The sequence below is a fragment of the Mauremys reevesii genome, linkage group 11, assembly GCF_016161935.1.
Source record: "Mauremys reevesii isolate NIE-2019 linkage group 11, ASM1616193v1, whole genome shotgun sequence".
In the NCBI taxonomy this organism is placed as follows: domain Eukaryota; kingdom Metazoa; phylum Chordata; order Testudines; family Geoemydidae; genus Mauremys; species Mauremys reevesii.
In genome coordinates, this window is record NC_052633.1 from 49,858,014 (window position 1) to 49,885,718 (window position 27,705).

At 42.4% G+C, this 27,705-nt stretch overlaps 2 long non-coding RNA genes across 2 annotated transcripts in view; one reads left to right on the forward strand and one right to left on the reverse strand.

The window, feature by feature from the left end:
- Nucleotides 1-11,853: 11,853 nt before the first annotated feature.
- On the reverse strand, nt 11,854-13,780 carry LOC120375213. Its single transcript, XR_005586516.1, has 2 exons — nt 13,737-13,780; nt 11,854-11,964 (listed from the first exon to the last, which is right to left on the reverse strand). It is a non-coding gene; the product is annotated as an uncharacterized LOC120375213 (long non-coding RNA).
- LOC120375212 overlaps nt 11,911-27,705 on the forward strand; it is a 40,482-nt gene continuing 24,687 nt past the window's right edge. Inside the window, exon 1 of the long non-coding RNA XR_005586515.1 lies at nt 11,911-11,972. This is a non-coding gene — a long non-coding RNA (uncharacterized LOC120375212). The remainder of the gene's footprint in view (nt 11,973-27,705) is intronic.

Genomic DNA, 27,705 nt, shown 5'->3' on the forward strand with positions numbered 1-27,705 from the left:
ACCCACAAAAATTTTCCATCAGCTTTTTCAAGTCACCAAAATGTTTTGGAATTCAATTTCAGTTCAACCCAAACCAAACAAAAAATAATCAGAACTGGCAGCAAACTGGAAAAAATAAAGTTATTCACCCAGCTCTAAGTATAGCACAAATCTCAATGTTACTGCAGGTTTCCTTGTTTGATTTAGTCTTTTTAAGCTACATGATTCTCAGTGACCCCTTTATATATCCCTCCTTTCCTGAAGACGGATATCTTTGTTATTGGTAAAATAATCTGGTAAAACTGTTACCAATAACCTAAACATGTTGCCATTAAAAATAAAAAACAAAACCTTGTGCAGTATTTAGGTATTTGTTTGCAGGCTTTGTCAACAGAATTCTTCAGTCTCTACAATATTTGTATGTTTAAATCAATCATAATTATTTTTAGATTCTTTAAGTATTAACACATAGTTGAACTAGCTATTAGAGAGACTTCAACCTTTTTGTTGACAGCAGGTTTGGACTTGCACTTGTTGGCAGAAGCCCATTGATTACCTCAGAACATCAATCAATGATGCAGTTTAATGACTTTGGGGCTCTTTTCAGGGGAGAATTTCACTAATGGTTAGTACATAAAAACTCCTAAACATGTACCACCACAAAATTAAGTACAGGAACAATGAGTGGGCGCAGCATTAACACATTTGAGAGCCATAATTATACAGGCAATCTTTCCACTGTCAGCAATTACAGTGAAAGTAGAACAAAGTAAAAAGCTTTTCCAAGCAACTACAAATCTGTCAAAATAAACTTTCCAGCAACTGGCAGAGAGCTGTAAACAAAGCTTGGTTAAATGCAACACTGAAAGAAAAAAAAATAAAGTTTACACAGTTAACATGTGTGAACTAGGAAACGACAGATTTACAAGTTAATGACTAATTTATTCATCAGTAAACTTCAGGTGAGTGATTTGGAATCTTGATTTACACAATGTATGAACAGTTAGCTTTTATATGAAAACGTGAAGTGTAACACTTGCTTACACACAGCTGAGAAAATAGCAGTGATTTAGAGAGCTCTCCATATCAACTGTAACCTTAAACTGTATTCAGGAAAATATTTGTATATCCATAATACAGTAAGGGACATGTGCAAAATGGGGACCACCAAAAGTTACCAGCAACTTAGACACAAGTGTAAGATTACTTTTTCATGCTGTGATAGTACATGTGTTTAACTTCTCACTGGAAACAACTCTAATAATAAATGTGACACCCTTATATTTAAAATGTATCTAGAAAAAAAACAAGGAAACAAAATGATGAACAATTAAGATTTCTTGTGGGCAAACTAGTAGTATAGTAATAGAGTTTTCAAATTTGCACCCCACAGATTTTCTTGGATGTGTGAATATTTTAGAACCACAATTTTAAAAGTATGTCATTGATACAGTACACAGTTCCAAGAAAGGGGTACTTTATTCAATCAGACATGCTAGTATAAAGTAGCATTTACATTAACAAATGAATTGGCAGTTTGACTTTTAAAACTTTGGTTTATACTGGAGCTGGAAGGGGTTTTTTTTTTAAATGAAAGTGGCTTGATTTGGAAACAAATGTTGTTTTGGTTCTTTTAAAAATAAAAACTGAGGAATGTTTCTCCCAGGATGACCTTTAAGGGGGAGACAGCTCCAGCCTCCCTAGTGATCCACTTAGCTTTCCACTTCAAGGGAGAAAAGTCACATGACAGGCAGGTCATGTGGCTAAATCAGGCAGAGATAAAATAGAAGCCTGGAGAGCCACAGTAGAGATTCCAGGTAGGATGCCCTGGAAGTCACTGTTCAGTAGAGAGCTGGGGGGAGAACACACACCAAGTAGCCCAGAAGAGGCTGAAAGTAGAAACTAGACAGAGCCCAGATGACAGGTTGAGGAGTGTCAGAAGCATGAAGAGAAAGAAGACAGATGCTCAGGAAGAAGAAGCTGTGCCCAGCTTGAGTTTGAGGGTGGAAGACTTGGATACTCCAGAAAAAGAAAAAAAAGTCTCCCTAAGGACTAAGGTAGAGGGCCAACTCCTGAAAATGCCCAAACCAGGCTGACGGTCAGGAGATCCAACGTGAGAGAGGGGAAACAGACAGTAGCTAGCCCAAAGTCAGAGCAGATAAGTGTTGCTACTACAACATTAGACCAAGATATTTGTTTGTCAAAGAAAGAAGGGGGGGGGGGAGAGAAAGAAAGAAAAACTTCCAAGAAACAGAGTTTCTTGGAAAAATTTTCACAGATAATACCACTGTGACCAGCTCTAGTTTTACATACAGATAAATATGAGCATGGGATGTAATTTCCTTTCATAAATGTGTCAATCTATGCTTTATGTACAAAACCAAAACAGAATGTTTCATGCAACACATTGGCCTGTAAGTCTGATCTCCATATTGGGAAGGAAAAAAAAAAAAAAACCACCCACCACACACATACCTGGAATCATTGGTAGGAGATAACATAGAACAGTTAGTCCTGTTGACACAATGAGTTCTATTAGTGCTCACTGAAAAATTGGGCTCAGAGACCTTTACAGATCATCAAGAGACTGAATGCATGGAACAAAGATGACACCCTAGATAATGCAGGGAAAATTGGCCATTGGATCAATTTTGGCCTCTAGATCAAGGCCCCCAATAAGTTTTATTAAAATACAATCATTCAAACTGCAACATTTCTCCCAGTCTATAACTCCCATGATATAAAGTAATCATATGCCCTGAGGCACCCACAATGGGCTAGATTTACAAAGTGATGTAGGGGTCTAACTGCCACTTCAGTACTTAAGCCCAAAATGTAGGCTTCACTAGCATTTACAAAACTCCCACACACCTGCCCTATAACCAGGGAGGTGCTTAAGTTTCCATCATTGAAGCCCCTGAGGCACCTAACTTTCAGCAGCTGTGCATGCCCACAGCCACTTTCGTCTCACCACCACCCAGTAGCTAAGCCTCAGCAGGATTTACGAACTAGCCATTTCCCTGCCTATCTTGCCTTTGGGAACCAATCCTGATCCCCACTCAAAATGGCACAAGGGTTGAGAAGAGATGGCTCAACACTGCAGCACCTAACTCCCTTTTGAATCGTGACAGGGAGAAGCAGCTGCAAAGTCATACCATTGAGGGAAATATTTTGGGGTCGGGAGTGGGACACTGCGCACAACAGTAGGTTCCTCTCCTGATTGTCCTTAGCACACCTGTTCCCAGAGCTCTGAAAAAGTTATCGAAAGGAGGCCAGAATGATAACTACAGGGAACCACCAAAGATGCATCAGCAAATTGCTTAATCATTCCCAGCCAAACCTTCTAGTGTGGACACCCATGGCTGGCCCATGCCAGCCAACTCATGCTCACAGGGCTCTGGCAGAACTGTTTCATTGCTGTGTAGATTTCCAGGCTCGGGGTATGTCTACACTACGGGATTATTCCGATTTTACAGAAACCGGTTTTTTAAAAACAGATTGTATAAAGTCGAGTGCACGCGGCCACACTAAGCACATTAATTCAGTGGTGTGCGTCCATGTACCGAGGCTAGTGTCGATTTCCAGAGCGTTGCACTGTGGGTAGCTATCCCATAGTTCCTGCAGTCTCCCCTGCCCATTGGAATTATGGGTTGAGATCCCAGTGCCTGATGAGGCAAAAAACATTGTCGCGGGTGGTTCTGGGTACAGCCTCACCCCTTCGTCCATGCAAGTAGCAGACAACTGTTTCGCGCCTTTTTTCCTGGATGAACTGTGCAGGCACCATAGCACGGCAATCATGGACCCTGCTCAGCTCAAGACAGCAGTCATGGACGTTGTAAACACCTCACGCATTCTCGTGCAGTCTATGCTGAACCAGGACTTGCAAAACCAGGCGAGGAGGCGGCGGCTACGGCAGCGAGGCAACGAGAGTGATGAGGACATGGACACAGAATTCTCTCAAACCACGGGCCCCTGCACTTTGTAGATCATGCTGGTAATGGGGCAGGTTCTAGCCATAGAACGCAGATTTTGGGCCCGGGAAACAAGCACAGACTGGTGGGACCGCATAGTGTTGCAGGTGTGGGACGATTCCCAGTGGCTGCGAAACTTTCACATGCATAAGGGCACTTTCATGGAACTTTGTGACTTGCTTTCCCCTGCCCTGAAACGCCATAATACCAAGATGAGAGCAGCCCTCACAGTTGAGAAGCGAGTGGCGATAGCCCTGTGGAAGCTTGCAACGCCAGACAGCTACCGGTCAGTCGGGAATCAATTTGGAGTGGGCAAATCTACTTTGGGGGCTGCTGTGATGCAAGTAGCCAAAGCAATCACTGAGCTGCTGCTACGAAAAGTTGTGACTCTGGGAAATGTGCAGGGCATAGTGGATGGCTTTGCTGCACTGGGATTCCCTAACTGTGGTGGGGCAATAGATGGAACCCATATCCCTATCTTGGCACCGGAGCACGAGGGCAGCCAATACATAAACCGCAAGCAGTACTTTTCCATGGTGCTGCAAACACTGGTGGATCACAAGGCACGTTTCACCAACATCCACGTGGGATGGCTGGGAAGGGTTCATGACACTCGCATCTTCAGGAACACTACTGTTTAAACGGCTGCAGCAAGGAAATTACTTTCCAGACCAAAAATTAACAGTTGGGGATGTTGAAATGCCTGTAGTTATCCTGGGGGACCCAGCCTACCCCTTGATGCCATGGCTCATGAAGCCATACACAGGCAGCCTGGACAGTAGTCAGGAGTTGTTCAACCACAGGCTGAGCAAGTGCAGAATGGTGGTAGAATGTGCATTCGGCCATTTAAAGGCGCACTGGCACACATTACTGACTCACTCAGACCTCAGCCAAACCAATGTCCCCTTTGTTATTGCTGCTTGCTGTGCGCTCCACAATCTCAGAGTAAGGGGAAGACTTTTATGGCGGGGTGGGAGGCTGAGGCAAATCACCTGGCCGCTGATTACGTGCAGCCAGACACCAGGGCGATTAGAAGAGCACACCAGGAAGCGCTGCGCATCAGAGAGGCTTTGAAAACCAGTTTCATCACGGGCCAGGGTACGGTGTGACTGTTGTGTTTGTTTCTCCTTGATGAACCCCCAACCTCGATTGACTCATTCCCTGTAAGCCACCCACCCTCCCCCTTCGATTACTGCTTGCTTCCTAAGGAAATAAAGTCACTCTCGTTTAAAAACCATGTATTCTTTATTAATTAATTATAAAAAGAGGGGGAGAACTGACAAGGTAGCCCAGGTGTGGTTTGGGAGGAGGATAGGAGGGAAAGAAAAGGCCACTAAAAAAAATTTCAAAATAATGACAGCCTTTTGATTGTTTCCACTGGGGTGGAATGGGTGGGTGCACGGAGCCTCCCCCCACACGTTCTTAGTCGTCTGGTGGGTGAGGAGGCTAAGGAACATGGTGAGGGGGGGAGGATGGTTATACAGGGGCTGCAGCGGCACTCTGTGATCCTGCTGCCGTTCCTGAAGCTCCACCAGATGCCGGAGCATGTCAGTTTGATCACGCAGCAGCCCCAGCGTTGCATCATGCCTCCTCTGATCTTCCTGCCACCACCTCTCATCTCGAGCGTCTCTCCTCTCCTCACGTTCACTGGCATCTTTCCTGTACTTTGATACCACGTCTTTCCACTCATTCAGATGAGCTCTTTCATTGCGGGTCACTTCCATGATTTCCGAGAACATTTCGTCTCCTGTCTTTTTTTCCGCCGCCTTATCTGAGATAGCCTTCGGGACGGAGGAGGGAGACCTGAAAAATTTGCAGCTGCAGGAGGGAGGGAAAAAAGGGAGAGAAGTATTCAAAAAGATACATTTTACAGAACAATGGTTATACTCTTTCATGGTGAACAACACTATTCACCTTACATAGCACATGTGATCTCACTACAAGGTCGCATTTTGCATCTTAATATTGAGTGCCTGCGGCTTTGGTGTTAGAGATCACAGACGCAGAGCCGGGCATCAGAATTCGGCTTGCACGTGGCCATGGTAAGCCATTGTCTTTCGTCTCCTGCAGCCTTCATCTATCCAGCGCCCTCCTTTCCCAAATAGCAAGCAAAGCCCGTTGCGTGCTTCTTCTTTCCTGTTAACATGCAGCACCAGAACCGGCCCATCCAATTCTCTGGGATGATCGCTTTACCCCTCCCCCCACCGCGTGGCTGGTAGCAGGGAAGATACCAGCTAGCCAAACGCGAAAAAGCTCAGCACCAATCACCCTCCACCCACTGCCCTGCTTGGCTAAATGCAGGGAAGGATTTCTTTTAAGCCACAGGCAAACAGATCAACCATCTCTGTCCCCTTAATTAAATTCCTGTATTTCAACCAGGTTACCATGAACGATATCACTCTCCTGAGGATAACACGGAGAGATAAAGAACAGATGTTGCTTGAATGCCAGCAAACACCAGGACCATACGCAGCTAGGCTTTGTCCTGGTGTTTGCCCAGCCCAGAAACCTTCTGCAAAGGCTTTTGGAGTACCTCCAGGAGAGCTTCATGGAGATGTCCCTGGAGGATTTCTGCTCCATCCCCAAACATGTTAACAGACTTTTCCAGTAACTGTACTGGCTGCGAATGCATCCCAAGTCCTCAAGGCAAATTAATCATTTAAAAACGCTTGCTTTTAAACCATGTTTTATACTTACAAAGGTACACTCACCCCCATGGCTTCATTGTCTGGGATAGTGGCTTGGGAAGGCTGGGAGAGTACTTCTGTCAGGCTGAGAAAAAGCTCCTGGCTGTTGGGGAGAACGGAGTGCTGTGTGCTCTCTGCAAGCTCGTTCTCCTCTTCCTCATCTTCCCCGTCCGCAGAATCCTCAGGCAAGGCTAAGATTACCCCCACCTCAGAATCCACGGAAAGGGGTGGGGTAGTGGTGGCGGACCCCCCTAGAATTGCATGCAGCTCAGCATAGAAGCGGCATGTTTTCGGCCCTGCCCCAGACCTTCCATTTGCTTCTTTGGTTTTCTGGTAGGCTTGTCTGAGCTCCTTAACTTTCACACGGCACTGTACTGAGTCCCTGGTGTGGCCTCTCTCCATCATGGCCTTGGAAAATTTTTCAAATGTTTTTTCATTTCGTCTTTTGGAACGGAGTTCTGTTAGCATGGAATCCTCTCCCGATATAGCGATCAGATCCAGTACTTCCCATGCGGTCCATGCTGGAGCTCTTTTTCGATTCTCAGACTGCATAGTTACCTGTGCTGATGAGCTCTGTGTGGTCACCTGTGCTGATCAGCTCTCCACGCTGGGCAAACAGGAAATGAAATTCAAAAGTTCACGGGGCTTTTCCTGTCTACCTGGCCAGTGCATCCGACTCCAGATTGCTGTCCAGAGCGGTCCCAATGGTGCACTGTGGGATAGCTCCCAGAGCCAATACCGTCGAATTGCAGCCACAGTAACCCTATTCCAAAATGGCAATACCGATTTGGGCACTACTCCCCTCATCGGGGAAGAGTAAAGATATCAGTATTAAGAGCCCTTTATATCGATATAAAGGGCTTCGTTGTGTGGACGGGTGCAGGGTTAATTCGGTTTAATGCTGCTAAATTCGGTATAAACCCGTAGTGTAGGCCTCAGGCTGGAGCCGGAGCTCTGGGATGCTCTGAGGTGGGAGGGTTTGAGAGCCCTGACTCCAGCCCACACCCAGAAGTATAAACAGCAACAAAACAGCCCCATAACCCAAGCCAGCCGGCATGGGCCAGCTGTGGGTTTTTCTTTGCTGCATACACATTCCCATGGAGAACCATTCCACTTAACCATGATAAGACATCCTTAAGAGACATAAAAATCCAGTTTTCCAATTAGTGAGCATTATCCTCCCTACATAAACATGGGTAATGGCACACAATCAGGTGGTGATTCAATAGCTAGCCCTGAAAGAAGACAATTTTGCTACTTTTTTATTAACTGCCCTTTGGAATTTGTTTGCCCTACCAGTTTTACCTTAATACTTTACATCCGAGTGGGACTAAGGTGAAAAACAGCAAGACCACACCTATGCCTCATCAACCACAAGCCTTCTGTATTTGAATCAGTAAGTTAGCCCATTGCTCCCACCCAAACCCTTCCCAGTTGAATAATCAAACGTGTGGAAAATTCAGCCTTTCATCCCTGGCAAATACTGTTAACTGGAACTCATTGGATATAAAATTGTCTTGGTAGAAGAGGAGAGCAAGCAGTGCTTAATTTGTACCAGGGCTGAGTCCCAGCACCTCTAGGCTTGGCAGTTCATAACCCCAGCACCTCTGGGCTTGCGACGTCAGTTATGGACATAAACAGATTGCTTGAGCACAGGCACCTCTTTCATTACAAATTAAGCACTGCCAGCAAGTATCTGTGATTACATTTAATGTCTTATCCCTACAGAACTTTTCTGCGAGGAACTCCACGTACTGTGCAAACACTAAAGTTTGCAACTTCCTTTTGGATTAAATAGGCATCATTATACTATTATACAGATAAGTAAAGTGAGAACCAGATTAATTTAAAATCACACTATAGGTGGCAGGAGAGCCAAGACTAGAAACCCAAAGTCCCAACTCCTTATCTCATCTTCTAAATAATAGTGCTGGGCCCAAGTGATGTTCCTCTCACTATAGGCCCAGTCCCACAGCCCTAACTTGTTTATCTTCCATTCTTTTTGCATGATATGAGCAATGACTTGGAAGACATAATGTGAAGCAAGGTATGCATCTTCTCAAGTAATATGAAATTGAAATAATTGGCCAATATCAAAAAGGAAAGAGCTGGCTCCATGGTGATGGGGGTGAGGAAAGGAAAACAAATGGCAAAAGCAGGTTGAAATTTTATAGAACAAATTATGAGGGGAGAAAAGGTGAAATGAGGTTTGATTTGGAGATTTTTCCCCCCCTTTTGGGAGGGGGGGGTTCTAAAAAGACAGATTTATGTGTTTTCACTGGATTGCAGTTGCAGATATGGCACATTTTATAAATAAAAATGTTATGCTGAAAGATGCTAATGGCTGCCATTACGGGAATCTCTGATCCAAGGACCATCACAGACCTCATTAAAAACAAGGGTTTGCCAAGCACACACAGGCTCATCACAAGGATCAATCAAATCCCATTAAGAGTAAAAACAAGAGTGTGTATTTTGGAGAGGGGGTAGCCCCAGTCACTAGACTAAAACACCTGGTAGGTCAGAGCTAAGCTGTGTGAACTCAGGAGTTTCTCTTGGCTGCAGAAGCAGGGGCTAGGATATTGATAACTGCCTACGTGTGTTGGAAGAGAAAGCAAAGAGAAGAGTTGTGAACACATGAAAGCAAGCAAAGAAACAGTTCTTTGAGCTCACTGAAGTGTCAGACATGGGGATTTCTGAGCAATGAAACTGCATGCTGTTCATTTCCACCATAGTCAAGGAAACAGAATTTTGTGCATGTATTTTTGTAATTAAAACAAGAGTACACCAAAAATATAGCTGACTTACATCACCAGTTTCTCATGTTAACCAAAACAATCCTGCAAGGCTCTGAATTTTAAGCTAACCACTCAGGCCAAAGGGCAACACTATTATGCCTTAATAATCACAAGCTATAAGCCACTAACCAGGGAGAGGATTTGAGGTAATAGGGAATAAATATAGTTCAAACCACCAGCACAATATCTGGAACCAAATTAAGTTAGCAAACAAAATGCTGATTTGTAAATAAAACCCCAAGTCAGAACATTACCGAGTAAGGCACTGCATAAAGAACTAATGCAAAACTCTGGGTATTATGAAAGGAAAGATATTGAAGAACGGATGGACCAGAATCTGGTCCCAATCTTTATACCTCCACTGAAGTCAATGGAGCTATGATAAATTACACCACCTGAGAATTCCCAGTCAAAATATCTACTGAAAAAGGGCAAAAATGTGATTCAGTTTGAAGTAATCTGGAGAAAATCCCACAGAAATCTGTGTTAATCACTGGTGTGAGTTCATCAGACATTAGGTGAAAGTAGCAGAGTGGTGTAACTTGCCTCAGTATCAGTAAAGACATTCCCTGAGGTCAGTTGAATTACTGTAGATTTACACTAGTTATAATAGAGCAGAACTTAGTACCAGAAGCATGGAAGGAGGAGAAGGGGATGGAGTGGGAAAGTTAACAAAAAAGAGAGAAAAACCCTTTCCCAAAACTAGCTGATGTTCCACCCTCACCAATTCCAGGGCCAGATGGATTTCAATAAAAGTTATAGTCTTACCCCAGGGCTTGAATGTGGTCCTCAAAGTAATTTACACTGATTTGTTAAACTACTTACACTAATTAGCTAACCAGCTGATACACAACATAAAATTTACACCATTTTCATCATCATTAAATTTGGCCTTGGGTTTCTAGGGTGATATCAGATGTTATGAAAATTAGATTTATATTCACTAGGAGAGAGGAAAATAAGTGGTGTATATAATTTTGAAGGACATAGTGAAGGGAAATAAGCTCATTAACAAGATATTTAGTTTCAATGTACGGGTCAAGTACTAAGGGAAATTGTAGAAAAATGTCTTTATGTAGAGCAATTAATGTGTGAAGTAAATTATCAAAGACATGGAGGAATCTGTTCACAGCTGCCACTTCTAAGTGCCTGCTTTATCAAACAGTAGATGAGTACCAATGCTACAAAGATACCACGCAGATATTGAGTGGGATTTTCAAAAGAGCTCAGTGGTGGCCTATATTCCCTTGAGAGGAAGGGCAGTCCAGTGGTTAGGGCCCTAACCCAGAACCCATGAAACCCTGATTTAACCCTGCTCTGCCACAGACTTCTTGTGTGACCTTGGGTGAGTCACAGTCTCTCTGTGTGGCCTTCAGATTCTACAGTAATGGGGGCCATATAGATAGAAGTCTGGTAAAACTCCTGTGACTTCAATGGGAGTGGAGGTAGGACAATACCAGATGTTTTAGAAAAATCCCACCCATTATATTTAGATACATCTATTATTCTTACAGCACATTATGCATACACAGCACTTTATAAAAAACAGAGTTTAAACACATGCCTACCTCAATAATTACTGCTTAAATTGGACAGATGCAACACAAACCATTTAAGGATAAGACAGGAGGATGGGAGCAAACAGAGCTGTAGTCAATCAACAATGGAAGGCTAGACAAAAGAAATAGACCTTAAAAAAAATTGAATGTTGAGGTCCCAACTTCTTTTACAGGAACTTGTGTCATATAGTTGTCTTCTTTTCTGAGGTTTTATTATTCCGCTATAGTTAAATGAATGTATTCTCAGATTTTCCTTGTACATTATTTTGCATTTTGTCTCTCATCTACCTCCCTTCACAGTTTCAAAGACAGTAATTGCTACATAACACACACATGACACACAGATAGAGAAATGCATTATTTTATGATTACAGATTGCAGCACACTCAGTATGAGCTCTCAGATATACAGGTTCCCATCTCCAGCAAACATGTTTTATTTATGTAAGTGGATTCCATTAAGTAACAGATGTAGAAACTTACCAGCATTTCTTACAATTTTCTGTGGAGTATTTTAAGAATAAACATTTCATTGACATTTAATTCACAGACTAAATTGCAGGTTATACGTCCTGAAGGCTTATTTAGTCAGGGTATCCTTGTAAGAAAATTCTTATCTGACTAGTCATCCATCAAAAGTTATTTTTCTATTTTACCAACCTGTGTGTGTGTCATACACCCATTGAAAAATCATGTGTGGGAGGGAGGTGTCTGCTTGTCTTTGGTCTGGTCAACCAGTAACCAGCTCATATGATGTTTGTGCAGATTTCTTTCAGAAAGGCAAGTACTTCCCCATCTTGCCTAAGTGAAAGTTTCCTTATAGCCAGAGAGGACATTAAAGTCATTCAGCATTGACAAAATTAAGTTGATAGTGAATTTTATTGACTCTCACCATCTCTCCTTTTAGCAGAAGGAATTATTGGATTTTCTCACAACATCATGAGAAGGGGACAACAATTTTTAAGCCAGCCCTGAAAAGGTAAAAGAGTACAATCATCAAAACACGTGCTATCCAGCTGCATAGATGTGAAAACGTAGCAATGTGTCAGGCAAAATTCACATGAGAACACCCTATGTATGTAGGAAGGACCCTCCGCTGGTTTAATGCAGTTTTGAGCCTCAATACAATTACAAAATAGACAAAATAAACACCCTGACCTAGGGCATGGCTACACTTGCAGATGTTGAAAGCTTTGAGTTAAACCAGCCTTCGTAGAGCGCAGTAGGGAAAGTGCTGTAGTCTGTCCACACCGACAGCTTCAAGCGCACTGGCATGGCCACATTAGCAGCTCTTGCAATGGCCACAGAGCACAGAGCATTGAGTAGCTATCCCAGCATGCAAGTGGCTGCAACGTGCTTTTCAAATGGGGAGGGGGGGGTGCGGTGGAGTGTGACAGGGAATGTGTTGTGTGTATGTGGGGGCAGAGAGTGGGTTTTTGGGGGGCTGAGAGCATGTCAGCATGCTGTCTTGTAAGTTTAGACAGCAGCAGACCTCCACCTCCCCCCACCACCACCCACACACAGCATTCCACAGTAACGGTTGTTTTGTCTCAGAGCAGATAAGCAGACGGCTGTCAAACGGAGCTTTCAAAGGGCATATCCAAAACAATGACAAGAGTGGCCACTTGACTTAAGGGGATTCTGGGACATTTCCAGAGGCTGATCAGAGCACAGTAATGCAACACCTCATTCACACTGACACTGGGGTGCTCCAGCAGGGGCGCATCAAACGTTATTCTACTCGCCGAGGTGGAGTACCAGCAGCGCTGTAGCCGTGGAGTCAGAGCGCTCTACGTGCCTTGCCAGTGTGGACAGGGAGTGAGCTAGTGCGCCAGGAGCTGCTTTATTGCGCTGTAACTCGCAAGTGTAGCCAAGCCCCTAGTTTATCTACTCCCTACTCCTTTCCATTTTCTGTGCTACTCCAGCATTTCTCACTTTTGGTTTTATTCTCTAAAGTAGAGTTAAAGTCTAGAAATACATCATCACTACAAATGTCAAAGCTGAACTCTGATGATAGCTCCCTAGGCTAATTTATTTTATAGGTTCTTGGAGGGACCTCCTTAGAGCAGTCATATAGAGTGATAAGGAATTATGCCATTCCATAAAGGCAAAGCAATGACCTAAGTTAATTGGTTCATATTGTAAAAGAACTAGACCCTTATCAGACAAATTGGAATGAAGCCTTTGACAGAATGTCATCTGGTCATCCTCAGAAGGACTTAATTACCTGAACTGGTAAATTCTCATTCTGCTCATTAAGTGAACTCAATACAATTCAATTTCAATGTTATTAGATCACATATGACGTGTTTTGGAATTTAAAAACATGCCAAACCATACACAATCTAAATCAGCAACATCCATACCTCCTGGTAAACTCACATCTCTGTTTATTATAAATAAATAAAGAAGACTTAATTAGGCCCAGAAAGGTTAGGTTGCCAATAGCTAAAGGGAAGTTGTGGGCAGTAGAGGTTGCCAAGAATCACAGATCAAGCAATGCAAGTTTGTACCTCCCCAAATTAAATCCTTGTCCTTCATTTGTTAGAGTATTTTCCCCACTTATTACTTACATGTGGGCACTGATAAAGTTGAGAGTCAGTTACATCTGTCTAAATGAAACATCTGGAAGTTTGGGGGTTGTTTTGAAAAACTAGTATAGTCTTAGTGGGGACAAAAATATTTTACATCTTTACCACTTGCTGCTAAATGTATGTATCAAACTAACTTCTGTATGCCTTACCGTCGTTTTTCTATCACACACGTTGAATGAGAAGACAATGTAAATTTCATTCCCAGTATAGATTATGAAGGCCTCATCCAAAACCTGTTGAAGTCAATAGCAATATTTTGCCTTAATTTAGAAAGGCTTGGCTGTTAATAACCACATTTAGGAATTAAGCTATGTAAGAGACATCATCTTGAAAAGTTTTCCATTATTGTATGTAGATTCTCTCATTCTTCTTTTCAAATTACTCTGGAAGGAATTGCTGGAGATGGTGTAGGGCAGCAGTTCTCAAACTTTAGCAATCCAAGAACCCCCATTTTGATTTTAAAAATTTTGTGGCCCCCCAAGCCAGCTTCTAATTTTCCCCAGGGGTGCTCAACCCCTGCTCAGCCCCAGACCCTGCCCCCACTCCACCCCTTCCCCTCCTCTTCCCACCCCCTCCCACCCAATGCCTCCTGCATGCCGTGGAACAGCAGTTCTTCGGCATGCAGGAGGCACTAGGAGGGAGGGAGGAAGAGTAGATCAGTGGGGCCAGCAGCCCCAAACATGACTCGCGGACCCCCTCGAGTACCCTCACTGACCCCAGTTTGAGAACTGCTGATGTAGGGAACTATTGGCTTTATATGTATAAGGAATTTTCTTCTAGTAAAACACAAAGAATTTGACATATATGTCTCTAAGATTGTATCAATTAAGTTGAATACATGGTTAAAGGAAGAGCTCAGGAAATCACCTCTCTTTCCCCGTAACCTTGCTATGAATTGTATGAATAGAATACAAAGGCTTATGGGGTAGGGACGTATTCAAGAGAAGCAGAGGCTTGTGAATCATTCAGAACACTCATTTTTAACCAATTCCACAAGTGTCATTTACAGGTGCCTTTTCTATTTTTTGTATCTATACAAAATGTCCTGTCCTCCAAAGGCAGTTAATACAAGATGTTATGCAATTTAACAAAGAAAAAAATATCAGATAAGGGGCCAAATTCTGACATGGTGAAAGCTGATTCCAATGAAAGTCATACTTTCTTATTCTAGGGCAGAAACCAACTGCATTTCCAGTTCCTAAGATCTCAAAATCTAAGCACAGTCAAAAATAAAACAAGGAACAAGGTTTACAGCTAGGAAGTTGAGAGGACAAGGTGGGCAGAGATGATCCCAGGAATCAAAATTCAGCTCTGGTGTACAAACGCCTCGAAGTTCAGGAAGTTTTGAATCTAGAGTTTAGGTTTGGCCCAGTCTGAAGAAAGTTGTTTATGTTCCAGCCCATTTCTAAATGCAAGGCAATAGGGTAAAGAAGGTTTAACAGAAGAAGTGGGATTTAAGGGGGTATTTGAAGGAAGGTTTGTCCCAAGTACAGGGGCTGCATGGTAAAAGGTGCAAAGCTGAGAGTGGTAGGATAAGACAAAGAGCCAAACTGTTACATTTAGCCACTGACCAGAGAAGGTGCCAGTGTAAAGTCTCAACACACCAAAAAGAGTTCAGAGGAATCCCTTCCCAAGCAGCCTAGCTGGTTTGCACAGGCTGCACCATCCTTTAATAATCTATCATGTTAATGCAGTCAGACTGGCAGAACTGTTTGTTCTGGAGTCTGAAAGGGTTTGGAAATTATAGGTAATTGGCCAGGGGTTAATGTTGCAAATATCCTCTTACTAGACCACAGTGAAACCTGAAAAACACCCATCAGTGGTGAATCTGAACTGTTGATTAGCAGAGTTCTTTGTTAGAATCTGAACATGAAAGTTCTGCGATTCTGCTAATTCTATTATCTAGCCTTTGAAGAGAGAGTCTGCAATTATTTGCTGGATGAAAAAAAAAAGCAGCAACACTATAATATTTCCATAAAATTATGTGAGCAATTGCCATAATATTGTTGACGTGTCAGACTCTGAAATTACATATTCACTAAAATATGACTAAAAACAAAGTGTGTATTTTACTTCAAAAATCAAATAGCTAATTTATCTAATTTCATATGATGAAAACCATGTCCCTGTCAAGTTAATGGGAACTTTTACATTGACTTCAGTGGGGCCAGGATTTTACCTGTAGTGTCTAAAACACTTCACAGAACTATTAAAGATGACCTGCAGAGGAGGACAGCCTGAAGAGTTTCTGTTGCTCTTTACCCAAGAAAGTGTTTATAATAAAAAATGAAAGCTTGTTTTCATGGTTTCCTGGCAAGTCTGTGGGGAACCGGTAGGAAGACAACAGAAAAGCCATGCAAATGAGTCCTGATTGAAGGGGGAAAGTGGTTTATAAACAACAGTGTACGTTTAACACCAATTTAACTCAAATGTCAGATGTCTTTCTCAAATATTGAACACATTCCGCCCTTCAGTGAAGAGCTGAGAAAGCTACCATTCCACATCTGAGGGCTAGAGAGTCTTCCAGCAACACTGGACTTTACATGCTAGGTTTCATGTTTTCAGAGTATTTTTAGTATTATTTTCTTCCCCCTCAAAACACTCTGACTTCTCCTTGCATTATTTCTCTGTGCTTAGTGGCATTTGTTGCTTCTATCAGTTTAGTGACATCTGTGAATTTCATTAACATTCTGCGTACTCCCTTTTTCAGATCATTAATTATATATGTGTTAAGACTGATCTTATCACTGGTCAGCTGGCACCTTCCCTGATAAAACTGCATTGCCATTCATCATTACCCATACTTTTATAGGTCCGTCATCCAGTTTGGACTCCTACTGAAGCTTAGCCCCACTATAATCCAAATATATTACATGATATATGATCCCTCCATCCACAAATGGTTTTAGGTTTACAATAATTAAAGGATTGGTCCCTAATGTTATCATTCTAAAAAGAGCAAACAAAACTATCTTGTGAGATTTGCTTTTCATAAACACTTTCCATCTATTGCTCATGGTTCTGTTAGCCTCTAGATGTTGAGAAATCTGTCAATATTTGTTCCTTTTTATAAAACAAATACTAAAGATTATATACTAAAATAAGATACTGTAGCATTTCTGCTAAAGGTTTTTCCTGCACATATAGCCATTTGTTTGATTAGATTTAATGTGTTGTCTTTTTGATCATGAATAAAGATGTACACACCCAAAGTCCAGAGGAACACAAGTGGACCAATATAACCCCTGGTATAACAGCTAGTGGCTCCGGTAGAATTACATCAGGGATACATTTGGTCTATTTGTTGCTTTGAAATTTGATATTGCATAAAATGACAATTTAATAGGTTTTGTATCTTATGAAAAACAGAAAAATATCAAAGTATGTGTGTCTTGTTATTCCTCAAGTGGACACAATTGCACAACAGTGTGTACCTTTGGTCATACACACTGCTTTAAAGGTCATCCAAAATTCAACACAATTAAAAAAATTAGTTAAATTAATTTAATGTCAGCGATAGGTGCTAGATCCCGAAAACTGAAGTCCTCTATTATCCACAGAGCAGGAGTAGCAGTGTGGAGAAGCTGGCAGCAGCTGCACCACCAGTATGCCTCTACCAGACCTGCAGCACAAAAACGTAGCTAAGCCTCCATCTTCATTCAATCACTGTCCAACAAGGGTGGCAATTCTTTGGTGTTGTATGGACAGCAGGTCAACATGAACTAGAAATGCACAGCATCAAAAAACTCATTACCAACATGGAAAGGATCCATCTCTCTTTCTCAAGTACTTCTATGACCTCTATTGCTATAGCACAGTGGTCCCCAACTTTTTTGTGGCTAGTAGCACATTCATGTTTTCAGAAGAGTGTGGCGGGCGCCAACAATTATTCACATACAGGGCCGGCTCCAGGCACCAGTGGAGCAAGCACGTGCCTGGGGCAGCACATGCTACGGGGCGGCATTCTGTCCATTCTGCAGTCAGAGCAGGTTTTTTTTGTTTTTGTTTTTTGGCGCCAGTTCTGGGCAGTGCAGAGAGAAGCTGGAGAGAAGCTGGGAGGACAGAGAACACTGGCACCCCGCAGCCTGCAGCCCCAGAGTACTCCGTCCCCAGCAGGCGCGGGGCTGCGGCTTCTCTCCAGCTTAAGCCGCGGCCCCGCGCCTGCCAGGGACCGAGAACACCGGTGCCTGCAGTCTGCGGCCCAGGAGTTCTCTGTCCCCGGCAGGCGCAGGGCTGCGGCTTCTCTCCAGCTTAAGCTGCGGCCCCGCGCCTGCTAGGGACAGAGAACACCGGCGCCCGCAGTCTGCAGCCCCGGAGAAGCCAGAGAGAAGCCACAGCCCCGTGCCTGCCAGGGACCGAGAACACTGGCGCCCACAGCCTGTAGCCCTGGAGCTCTCTGTCCCCAGCAGGTGTGGAGCTGTGGCTTCTCTCCCCTGCTGGGCACTAGGCAGGCACATATAAATGCCCCGGCGGGCACCACATTGGGGACCACTGCTATAGCATCTGACCAAGTGTGACATACCAACATACAGTCCAGACCAGTGTGGGGCTGTCACCTCTTCCCTGCAACTCTTGCCCTTACAATATCCTGCTGATAGTAGCTTCCATCTGGGCTGCTCACGAACAACCTTCCAGCACACAAGCCAAACCTGGGTTATATAGTCTGCTCTCACCAAATGATCCCAACACACCCCCAGGCTCAGATTTCCCCCAGAAGTACATGTCCTGTATTGCCCAACCCTCTCCTAGATAAAATATTTGTACTAAGTCTGCTATTCATTTAAGAGAATAATATGCCCTCTTAACTCAAATAGTTAACACCATACAGGGGTATCTTATAACTTCACAGTCAACGTTGTCACACACATTTTACCAGGACAATAATGACCAGCAAATTAGGAGTTTTCAAATGATACCTTTCAAGGCATAATTTGCACAAACATTCTTACAGGAGTATGCAGGGTATGAACACTGGGATATATTCAGTCACACCAAATGACGTAGAAGTAAAAGACTTTGTAGCACACATTTTTTTTTTTTTGGTTACCTGAACATTACAGTCACTCGAAGCAGGCACAGTTTGAAATATCTTGGTTTTCCCATTTCTGCCACAAGATCTTGGTCTTAGCTTCTCACCCTAAAGTTCTCCCTTCTTAGCTGAATTCAAACTCAATTTTGCTTACAGCTGCCTTGGTCCTTTCTGGCCTAGTGATACCCCCTGGGTTTTCACCAAGACCCACAGCATAGTAGCCTAGCTGTGAAAGTTTTTGCAAGAGGCATTCCTCCTGAGGGCTGCCAGACCCTAACTACTCAGCATTTCTATGCTCATTCTGTGGATAAGATCTTGTCTACATGGGACAATTGCACTGGTACATCAGATTTTTTAACTTAAATTAGTGCACACCACTATATGGACATGCTTTTTGTTTAGCTTAATCCTGTTCTCAAATTAATTATTTTTAGCCCCCATGCTCAAAAAAGAGCTAAACCAAAATAAAAGTACCCACACAGGAGTTTACTAATTGGTTAAAATCATACAAAAGGTTGAAACCAGTTCAATTTTCTCATGTAGACAAGCCCTTATATTGGGGGTGGAGGGGAGGAAGAGTTGAAAGGGGGAAGACACTGAAAAAAAGTACATGTGCTCCCAGACTCCTGGCATATTTTTTTTTAAAAGTCTCATCAAAAAGAAATTGCTCCTATCAAGGCTCCCTTATCTCTCTCTCTCACTTCAAAGCCCCTTTCTATCTCAGAACTTTCCTCCCCACTTTCATCCTCCATGAATCCCACCACCATCTCCCCCTTCCTGAACCTTCAGTGTTACTATCTCTTATTTCCTTTCCCCAGTGCTCTGTCCCCAATATTACCTTGAAGAGAGCAGGGGTTCTTTGTTACTCCTCTTGCTTTTAGTTGGAGTATGATTATCCATAGAATTTACTGATAATAAGATCAATCCTGCATAATTTAAACAAAGCTTTTATGGATTTCAGAGGCTATTTTGCCTGAGCAAGGCATTCAAATTCAGGATTAAAGCTGAGCTATTGAGCATATAATGCAAACTTGTAATTTCAGAGGTTCTCTTGACTCCTAATGAATAGTTCATTTTTTCAGCAATGGATCTGTTTGATTTCTGAGGACTGTTTCTTGTCAAAGACCCTGCAATCATGGGGGTTGGATTAATGACAGTACTATGCTGGTTTAGGCTCTGATTCAGCAAAGCAATTAAGCATACTCTTAACATTAAGCACATGTGCAGCACCTGACTGAATAGTCTTTTTGAACTCAATGACAATGCACACATTAGACAAGAAGGATTTAGTCCTAAACATACTGGCAACTCACAGAGAAGGCAAATAGTTTAATTGGGACAGAACTGCTTAAAATATATTTTCAGGAGAGAGCAACTAGAAAGTTCTTTTGCCACCAGATGTGACTGCAAAAGACAAAAACAGACAGACTTTCATGCACATCTGTATTTGTAAAAGCACAAATTAAATTACAGAGGAAGCTGACATACATGGCTTAATTGCACCTTCTATTATTGCTGCTATTCAGAGGCTGTGATTTTTTTTCCTCTCCCCCTGTAGTAGCATTGCCAAGAACTGTGCCCACTCACATTGGGTGTACTTATTAACTGAAAAGCCATATGCCAAGCTTTGGTATATATTTCTCTGAGAATAGTCAAGCTGGGGCTGGTTCTTGGCTAATTGCCTTACTGGCTGTGAAGCTCATTCAGCCAAATCATTTAGTATGCTCAGCTTCCTTACAACCTGATCTTATTGAGCCACTTTGTCCCTGCTGATGTGCTTACCCTTTTAGTATTAACTAATTTTTTTCATTGCAACACTCCTGAGAATAAATTCCTACAGGAAGTCCTCATTACCTACCTCACCCCATGTTCAGAGCAAAAATCATACCAACTTGGAGAGGGAAAGGGGAAGAGAAGAGAATCATGTTCTAATTACCTGTGAGCAGTCCCTGAAGCAATTTGCCCAAATCTCTCCCACTTTGATAAGCTACACCACCTGGGTCCTGAGCAGAATCTATTTATCAAAAATATACTCAAACAGAAAGGGTGAAGCATATCACCTCTTCCCATCTATAAATTGGATATTGGAAGGGACAATAAGATGACAGATCTCACAGAGGAACTAAGGTTCATGCATGGTTTGGATAAGATCAAGCATTTCAAAAACAATGTTTGTTGGTTTCTTTGTTACAGTTTTCCATACACATTTCTTTTTTAGTGCCCAGTCTCCTACTCCCATCCATACCTAAGACACACAATCTTTAGCACAGTATTTGGAGGAGTTTTCATCTCTATTCAGAGGGTCAAACCCAAGTTTGTATAGAGAGGGTTGGAAAGTAGATTCAAATATACAGGCAGGAGTTTAAAAGATGTAAGATGTTTTTCCACCAGCAGGAAAATAAATCTTCATAAGATTTTCCAATTGCTTTGTTCCTTTAGAATTTGAAGTACTTACATTTCTCCCCCCCCCTCTCTCTCTCTCTATATATATATAGACACACACACACACACACACACAGAGATGTTACCAAAAATAAAATCATTTACAGACACATGAGTAAACCCACAGAGTTCATTCATAAACCTTTGAAGGGTCAGAGCTATAATTTGCACAAGAGGGAGCTTGTGCTGTGCAAAAAAGAGAGTAAAGAATGAAGACAGCATAAAGCACCCAGTGTGACAAGTGGTCTGTATCAGCTCATTTCCTCTGTATGTTTCAATATGAAAATTAACACTGAAATGCACTCTGAGCTGGGAAACAGAAGAATAGAAGTAAAAGGGCTCCTCTCTATGTCAGTTCAACTATCCAGCTAAATGTAGGGAATGTATATTTTATAAAAGGTTCTCCTGTATATGTTAGCTACTTTGTCTATTTAAATATTCACAGTATTTACAAGTTGCAACTGGTATAGGTAATAGTTCACCAATAATTTCATTTCTCCCCCATCCACCCTGGTTTTAATTGTTATTCTAAGGCATCATTTTTCTATTTCCAGTGTTAAGCAATATGTTTGAAGTAATGAATTATTGCAATTTTATTACTTAAATTAGAAGCAGTAATTGCTAAATCATGTTTCAGAATACTGGAATTGTCAGCAACATATTTTAAGTTGAGTAACAAAACATTACATGCCATTACTTACAAAATCTTCACTCTAATACTACATTATGTCTTCATAACATTACTTTTGCTTATCTCTTACCCCATGAGAATGTTACAGTCTTGAAGATGGGATAATCTCTCTTCACAATTAATGAGTTTTTGGAATGGATGAAACTTGAGGGGGAGCGGAAGGAAGTTTGTAGGTTTTACAATAACTAATTCAGATTGTGAGGAAAAATGAGTTTAAATTATAGGCAAAGGCAATTCAGTTTTAAAAATATTTATCAAGCTTAAAAGGGACATCTGTTCAGAGATAGCATTTGTTATACAGCACCAGATAACACCTATACCCAGCCCCTGATTGGGGTGCTTCCTCTACCACAACATAAGTACTAGTAATAAGAGATCGGACACCCCCTCCACCCTCAACAAGAGCTAGTACAAGTGAGCCATCTGTTCACAGTTTATCATTAGCATTTCTCTCTTCCTCCTCTGACTTTTTCTTCAGTGTCTCTCTCTATTCATTTCTTACCGTGTCTCTGCCCATTTTTCATCTTATTCCTTCACTGGAGATTTTTCTTCTGTCAGCTTGTTTTCCCGAAGAGCCTTTCAGTACCAACTGGCAGAGGATCCATTGTTCTGTAACTCCTGTCAGGCCTGATAAGCTCACTACATCTAACACATTGCAGTTGTAGTGTTTATCTGTGAAGTCTGTTGTGTGAAGTATCAGATGAAATCTGGTGACACACTAGTCATTAATATAATTTTGTGAGGTATGTTCAGCTGGTGTGTAAAGAGTTTTCCCTGTGTGTGCTGGAAATATGTTCCTAAAAAGATGTTTTGGAGGCAGAGATGATAAACAAGTTTGTCTAGACAAAGGAATGTGGTTTTGCCTTTTTGCCTGTCTCTCTAAGTTAAATTGATTGATGCCAGAGACAATGGGCAGTTCATTTGCGGTAAAGAGTTCTCAGGAGGCTGAGGAAACACCGTGGCATCAGCACACTGGAGGATCCCTGCCGTCTGAACCCTCTGTGGTCATCCTGACTCTTAAGACAGAGACAGTACACTTTGGGGAATATAAGGAGAAACAAAAGCGGGCATCACATTAGCCATCATTTAAGGGACAAAGAGGCCAGTGCTCTCTATCTTTGAATGGTGAATCCCCTCCTATGTAGGTAGGTGACACTGAAAAGTTACCTTAGGTAAGAAACTTCTTAAACAAGCATTGTAATGTGTTGAATTAAATTTTAGTCACTACAAAGTAGGATTATACTTTTTTGTGCCTAACCATTTTTGTGTTTCTGTTATCTATGCTTAGCATCACTTAAATCCCGATTCTTTATTAATAAATGTAGTCATCTTTTATTATAAATTCACCTCAGTGATATTATATTAGAGTGAGGTGAGCATCCTCAGCTGAGCCAGCAGGCTGATGTGTATTCTGTCTCTTTGGAGACAGCAGACCTGTATTTCTGTGGGCATCCAGTGTCAGCTGGTTGCTGCAGGGAGACACTTCTAGAGAACTGAAGTGTACCCAGGGTCAAACTGCAGGGCAACATTAGGAGGACTGGTGGAATCCTAAAGAGTTTGTTTGGCTGGCTAACACACTGGGTGGCAGGGAGCTGCCATACATTATAGCACTAATAAATCCCTCTTTTGCAAAGGCAGAAAGATAACAGGTTGACTTACAGTTCTGGATGCCCCAAGAAAGCATCACAAGGTGGAATTCACAAGAGCAATTGCAGTGCGCAACACTACAGTGTTTTAGATGACCTGCTGCCTAGTGGAATTCACAACCCTGAGTCAGGCACTCAAGCTGCCTATACAATGCCTGGAGAGAGTTAAGCACCTACTAACAGGATTCACAGAAGTCAGCATGCTCAGTGGGGAGCTGTCTAAACTAGGCAGTAGGAAATGCTGAAGAGACAGGGTATGGCCTAAGCTCCATCTCTCAAAGGAGTTAGGCACCTAAATCCAAATCAAAGGAAGGTGCCTCTGTTCATGAGCCATAAACCCTCTCCTGCAGTTAGGCACCTAAGCTAGGTCAGCCCTTTCTCAAGGAAAAAAATGAGGAGAAGCCACCAGCCTATAATTTTTAGCCTAGCCATTAGAACAGCTGTGGGAGACCTGGATTCAAACCCCCTTTGCCTGATGTGGCACTAGCATTTGAACTTGGTTCTCCCAAATGAATGCTGTAACCACTGGGCTATGGGGTATTCTCAGGTAGGCCTCTCCTGTTGGAGCTGTTCAACTTCATATAAATAATTAAAGAGTCATTGGAGGAAGGGGACTTGAACATCAATCTCCTGCCCACTCAGGGGAGTGCCTGCCACCACTAGGTTATGTTTTTGTCATGCTCTCTGACCAGCACCATGACCATGCATCTTTCATGTGGATGTAGACATGGTCTGAGCACATCTTTTGGATCAGACCCTGAAGGGACGATAGGTGGGGAAATGCCTTGTTCATGAATCCCACTGGGGCTTAGGCCTGAGTTAGGTGCTAAGCTGCTGAGCAGTGTCAGAACTTAGGCTGTGTGCGCATGCCTATTGCCTAGCTGCTGAAGTTTAAGTGGCTTGAGGACTTTTAACAGTAAAAACTTACGCAGCTAAGAAATTTAGGGGCCGACAAGTGATTTTGTGAGTATCAGTGGTAAGAGCTGGACTTACATGCCTAACTGCAACTTTAGGTACCTAAGTGCCCCTTGTGAATCCCACACTAAGTGGGCTGTGAAGCCATGAGGTTTGTGACATGCTGGCAGTCCTCAGGTGGGTTTTGAATTATGCAAAACAAGTTTGTCCTCCTCTAGTTTGGAACATGCTTGGCTCTAAAATCTGGTCAGTTGAAAACACATATGGCCCACCTCCTCACACATCATGGTACGAATAGGTGAGAATGTCAACTTCAATTAAAAAAAAAAAAGTATAGCCATTGTGCCTGCAGAGAAAGCTTTGGGGGTGGGGAGGAGTGCCTGTAATAGTTCAGAACCAAGGCAGCAGGTAAGAAGAATACAGCACTTATTTTTAAAAGTCTCATTATTTTAAGCCAATCTCATAATTTTTGAATATCTGGGTTTGACCATACCATTTGCATATAAAATGGCAGAGACTATGTCACGATATACCTGAAAAGATACTCTACTGTGATAAGTGAATACATGCTCCCTTTGTCACGGGCAGGCAAGAGGGCCAAAGAAGTGGTTGTGGGCAGGACCTTCTGATGCATGGCAGCCAAAGTTCCACAACAATAAGGCTATTTCCTGCAGATATCAGACCCTTCTCAATCCTCTCAGTGCCTCTGCTACCAGTAGCTAGCACCCTGCCTGGTACACGCCCATGCCTCCTATACAGTAATAGAAATGTAGGGTTGAAAGGGAGCTTGAGAGGCCATCTGGTCCATCCTCCTGCACTGAGGCAGGGCAAGTATACCCATGAGGCTTTAAAAACCACAAAGGGGGATTTTCTGCTGCCCATTGCAGGATAACTGCTACTCTAGCATCAGTTAGCCCTTGGAGAGGGGAGAAGCTGTTCTCCACCCCATGCTATATATTCCTATGTGGCATGTAGTGGCTCCATTATTTAAATGACACTAAGAAGTCTGTGGCAGCGACAGATTACTTTCCGAGCAGTCATCTTTCCCCTTCATGCGCCTCCAGCCACAGACACCCATTTGTAGGAAAGGGGACCTAGTACCCTTGAACATTAGCAGGATCAATGTATACACAACGAATTATAACTATTTGCTTTTAGGGACTGACCACAGACTTCTTACAAAGGCAAAATTGTCATTGACATCAGTGTAAAATTTGCCTAAAAGAGGAATATAGGAGGAGCAAGGCTTTCAGTGAGAAAATTAATAATTTCTTTATTTAGAAGATGGAGCAAATAAGTACCATGTGAATTTAGCTGAGTGCCAATATATGCCAAGGCAAGATTTCATAGAAGGTCCCATTAGACTTTCAGCAGGTGCACCTGTGCTATTTCGTTGACTTCAGTGGGACAGTATGGATAAATGATTAATTTGGCCCCAGGACTAATCATTAATTTTATCATATATAAGACAGTGTAAGTTAAAAGTTGGATTACACCAAAAGTATACCACATAGGATACCACTAAGTACTTACTGAAAACCTATAAAATACAGACAGTCTCAACCACAGGGCCTGTGGATGCTTTTTTAAATAGTTCTGAAACCTGCAATATACTGATTGCTAACTCTGTTGTGAGGACAGAAGAAATCAGTACTCTTCAGGGAAGTTTGTCCTATTAACTGGGTGTCACAACACTTTTATTAAAGTTGTTGATTTATGGAAAATGTTAATGTACAAGAGAGCCCTTGAAAATAGGTGAATTATTACAAGAGGTGAAGATTGATTGGTAGAGCAGGTTGAATTCCCAAGTCCTCCATCACCTTTTCCTTGCTACCCTATAAATAGTCGCTGGCTCCTTTGTCGTTAAATGTCGTGCTTGTTGCTGCCCTTTGGAACTCATGCTCAGTTACAGTTGCTGTTTCTGAACTTATTTTTCAAAGTGTATGAAATCAGACTTGGGTAAAATCAAAGTAATATCAAAGGACACTAAAGAAGAGGAAAAATGGGAATACAATGGGCTATTGAAATTGGCATGGGGGAGGAAGAAGGGGGGATTTGAGACACAAAAGAGGAAAGTGAAGGGGAGAAAATGGCCTCAGGAGAGGAAGCAAATTATACATCAGGAAGAAAAGTTCCATGTAAGAAAAAATGACCTCTTAGAGCAGAAAATAGGCATTGACAGGTTGCTGTGTGAGGAAGAGTAAAATCACAGTGTAGTGGTTATTTTGTTTTGCCCCTTCTGGTGGCAGAAACAAAAAAAGTCAGCAAAATTATCAACTTCTGATATTTGCAACTTTCTCCGGAGAGTAACACAGACGATGTGCCCAAGGCTATTTCCTGGATACGTCCTGTCACAGAAACTGCTCATCCACTACTCAATCACCATCTCCAAACCAAACATTCCTTGTAACACAGCTGATTGAGAGTCCAAGTAACTCTGCCTGTCCAAGTCATCCAAGCAAGCCAAACTATAAAAAAAAGTCAAAAGAACAAAAAGCAAAGTTCCACCATAATCATCCAGTCTCCACCATATATTGCAGCTTCGCCTTGTAAGTGTACAACATGGGCTAAATGATATATGACTAGAATCGGGTCCTGGTTTCATTTTTACCAGGCTATCCTAAATATGTTATGGTGGGGTTGGGTGAAAACTTGTTGAAGCTGGCGAGTGTAATAGCCATCCTTTATTCAGAATAAATGTAAAATGCAGTTAAGTTGTTTGTGGAGTAAGATAGTTAAAACAATAGAAGCCATCACCCGAATCACACACAACAGAGACTGAATGCACATGCAAAAGGCTGGGTGGTGTTTTGGTGTGGCAGTGTGTGTTGAGGGGCGTATGTACATATGTGTACGCACAGAGAGATTCAGTAAAAAGCCAAGGCCAGACAGAAAAGCACTTGTAGCATGACCCTGAGAGAAAACTAAGAGGCAGTTTTGGGGTAAACTACTGGATGGAAAAGGGAGCTGAAATATTGAAAGAGAAAACTGTCTTCTGTTTGATTCCTACTCCATTCAGGCAAACAGGACTTTGAACATTCTTTGGAAATGAACAGAATTGCATCAAAGAAATACTTGACTCTATCATCAATTTCTTGGTCTAACAGAAACAACCTGCAAGGCCCCTATTACAGGGTGACTGGCCTTTTTCAATGAAGCAGGCCCAGCTTCCCCATGCTAGAACATTTGTTCCCAGTTTCACCAGTTAAGGGGTGGGAGGGAGGCTGTACCTGGGGCTACAAAGAGCTAGGGTGTCAGTAAGGAAGGGGAGCAGGAGTGTTCACTAGGAGAGGCTACTGGAGTAATCTAAATGGGGTGTTGGTGGTAGCAACATGTTGGAAGCAAAAGGGCCTCCAGGAGAAAGCTCTGGGAAGCAGTTCTCAATTAAAAGAGCA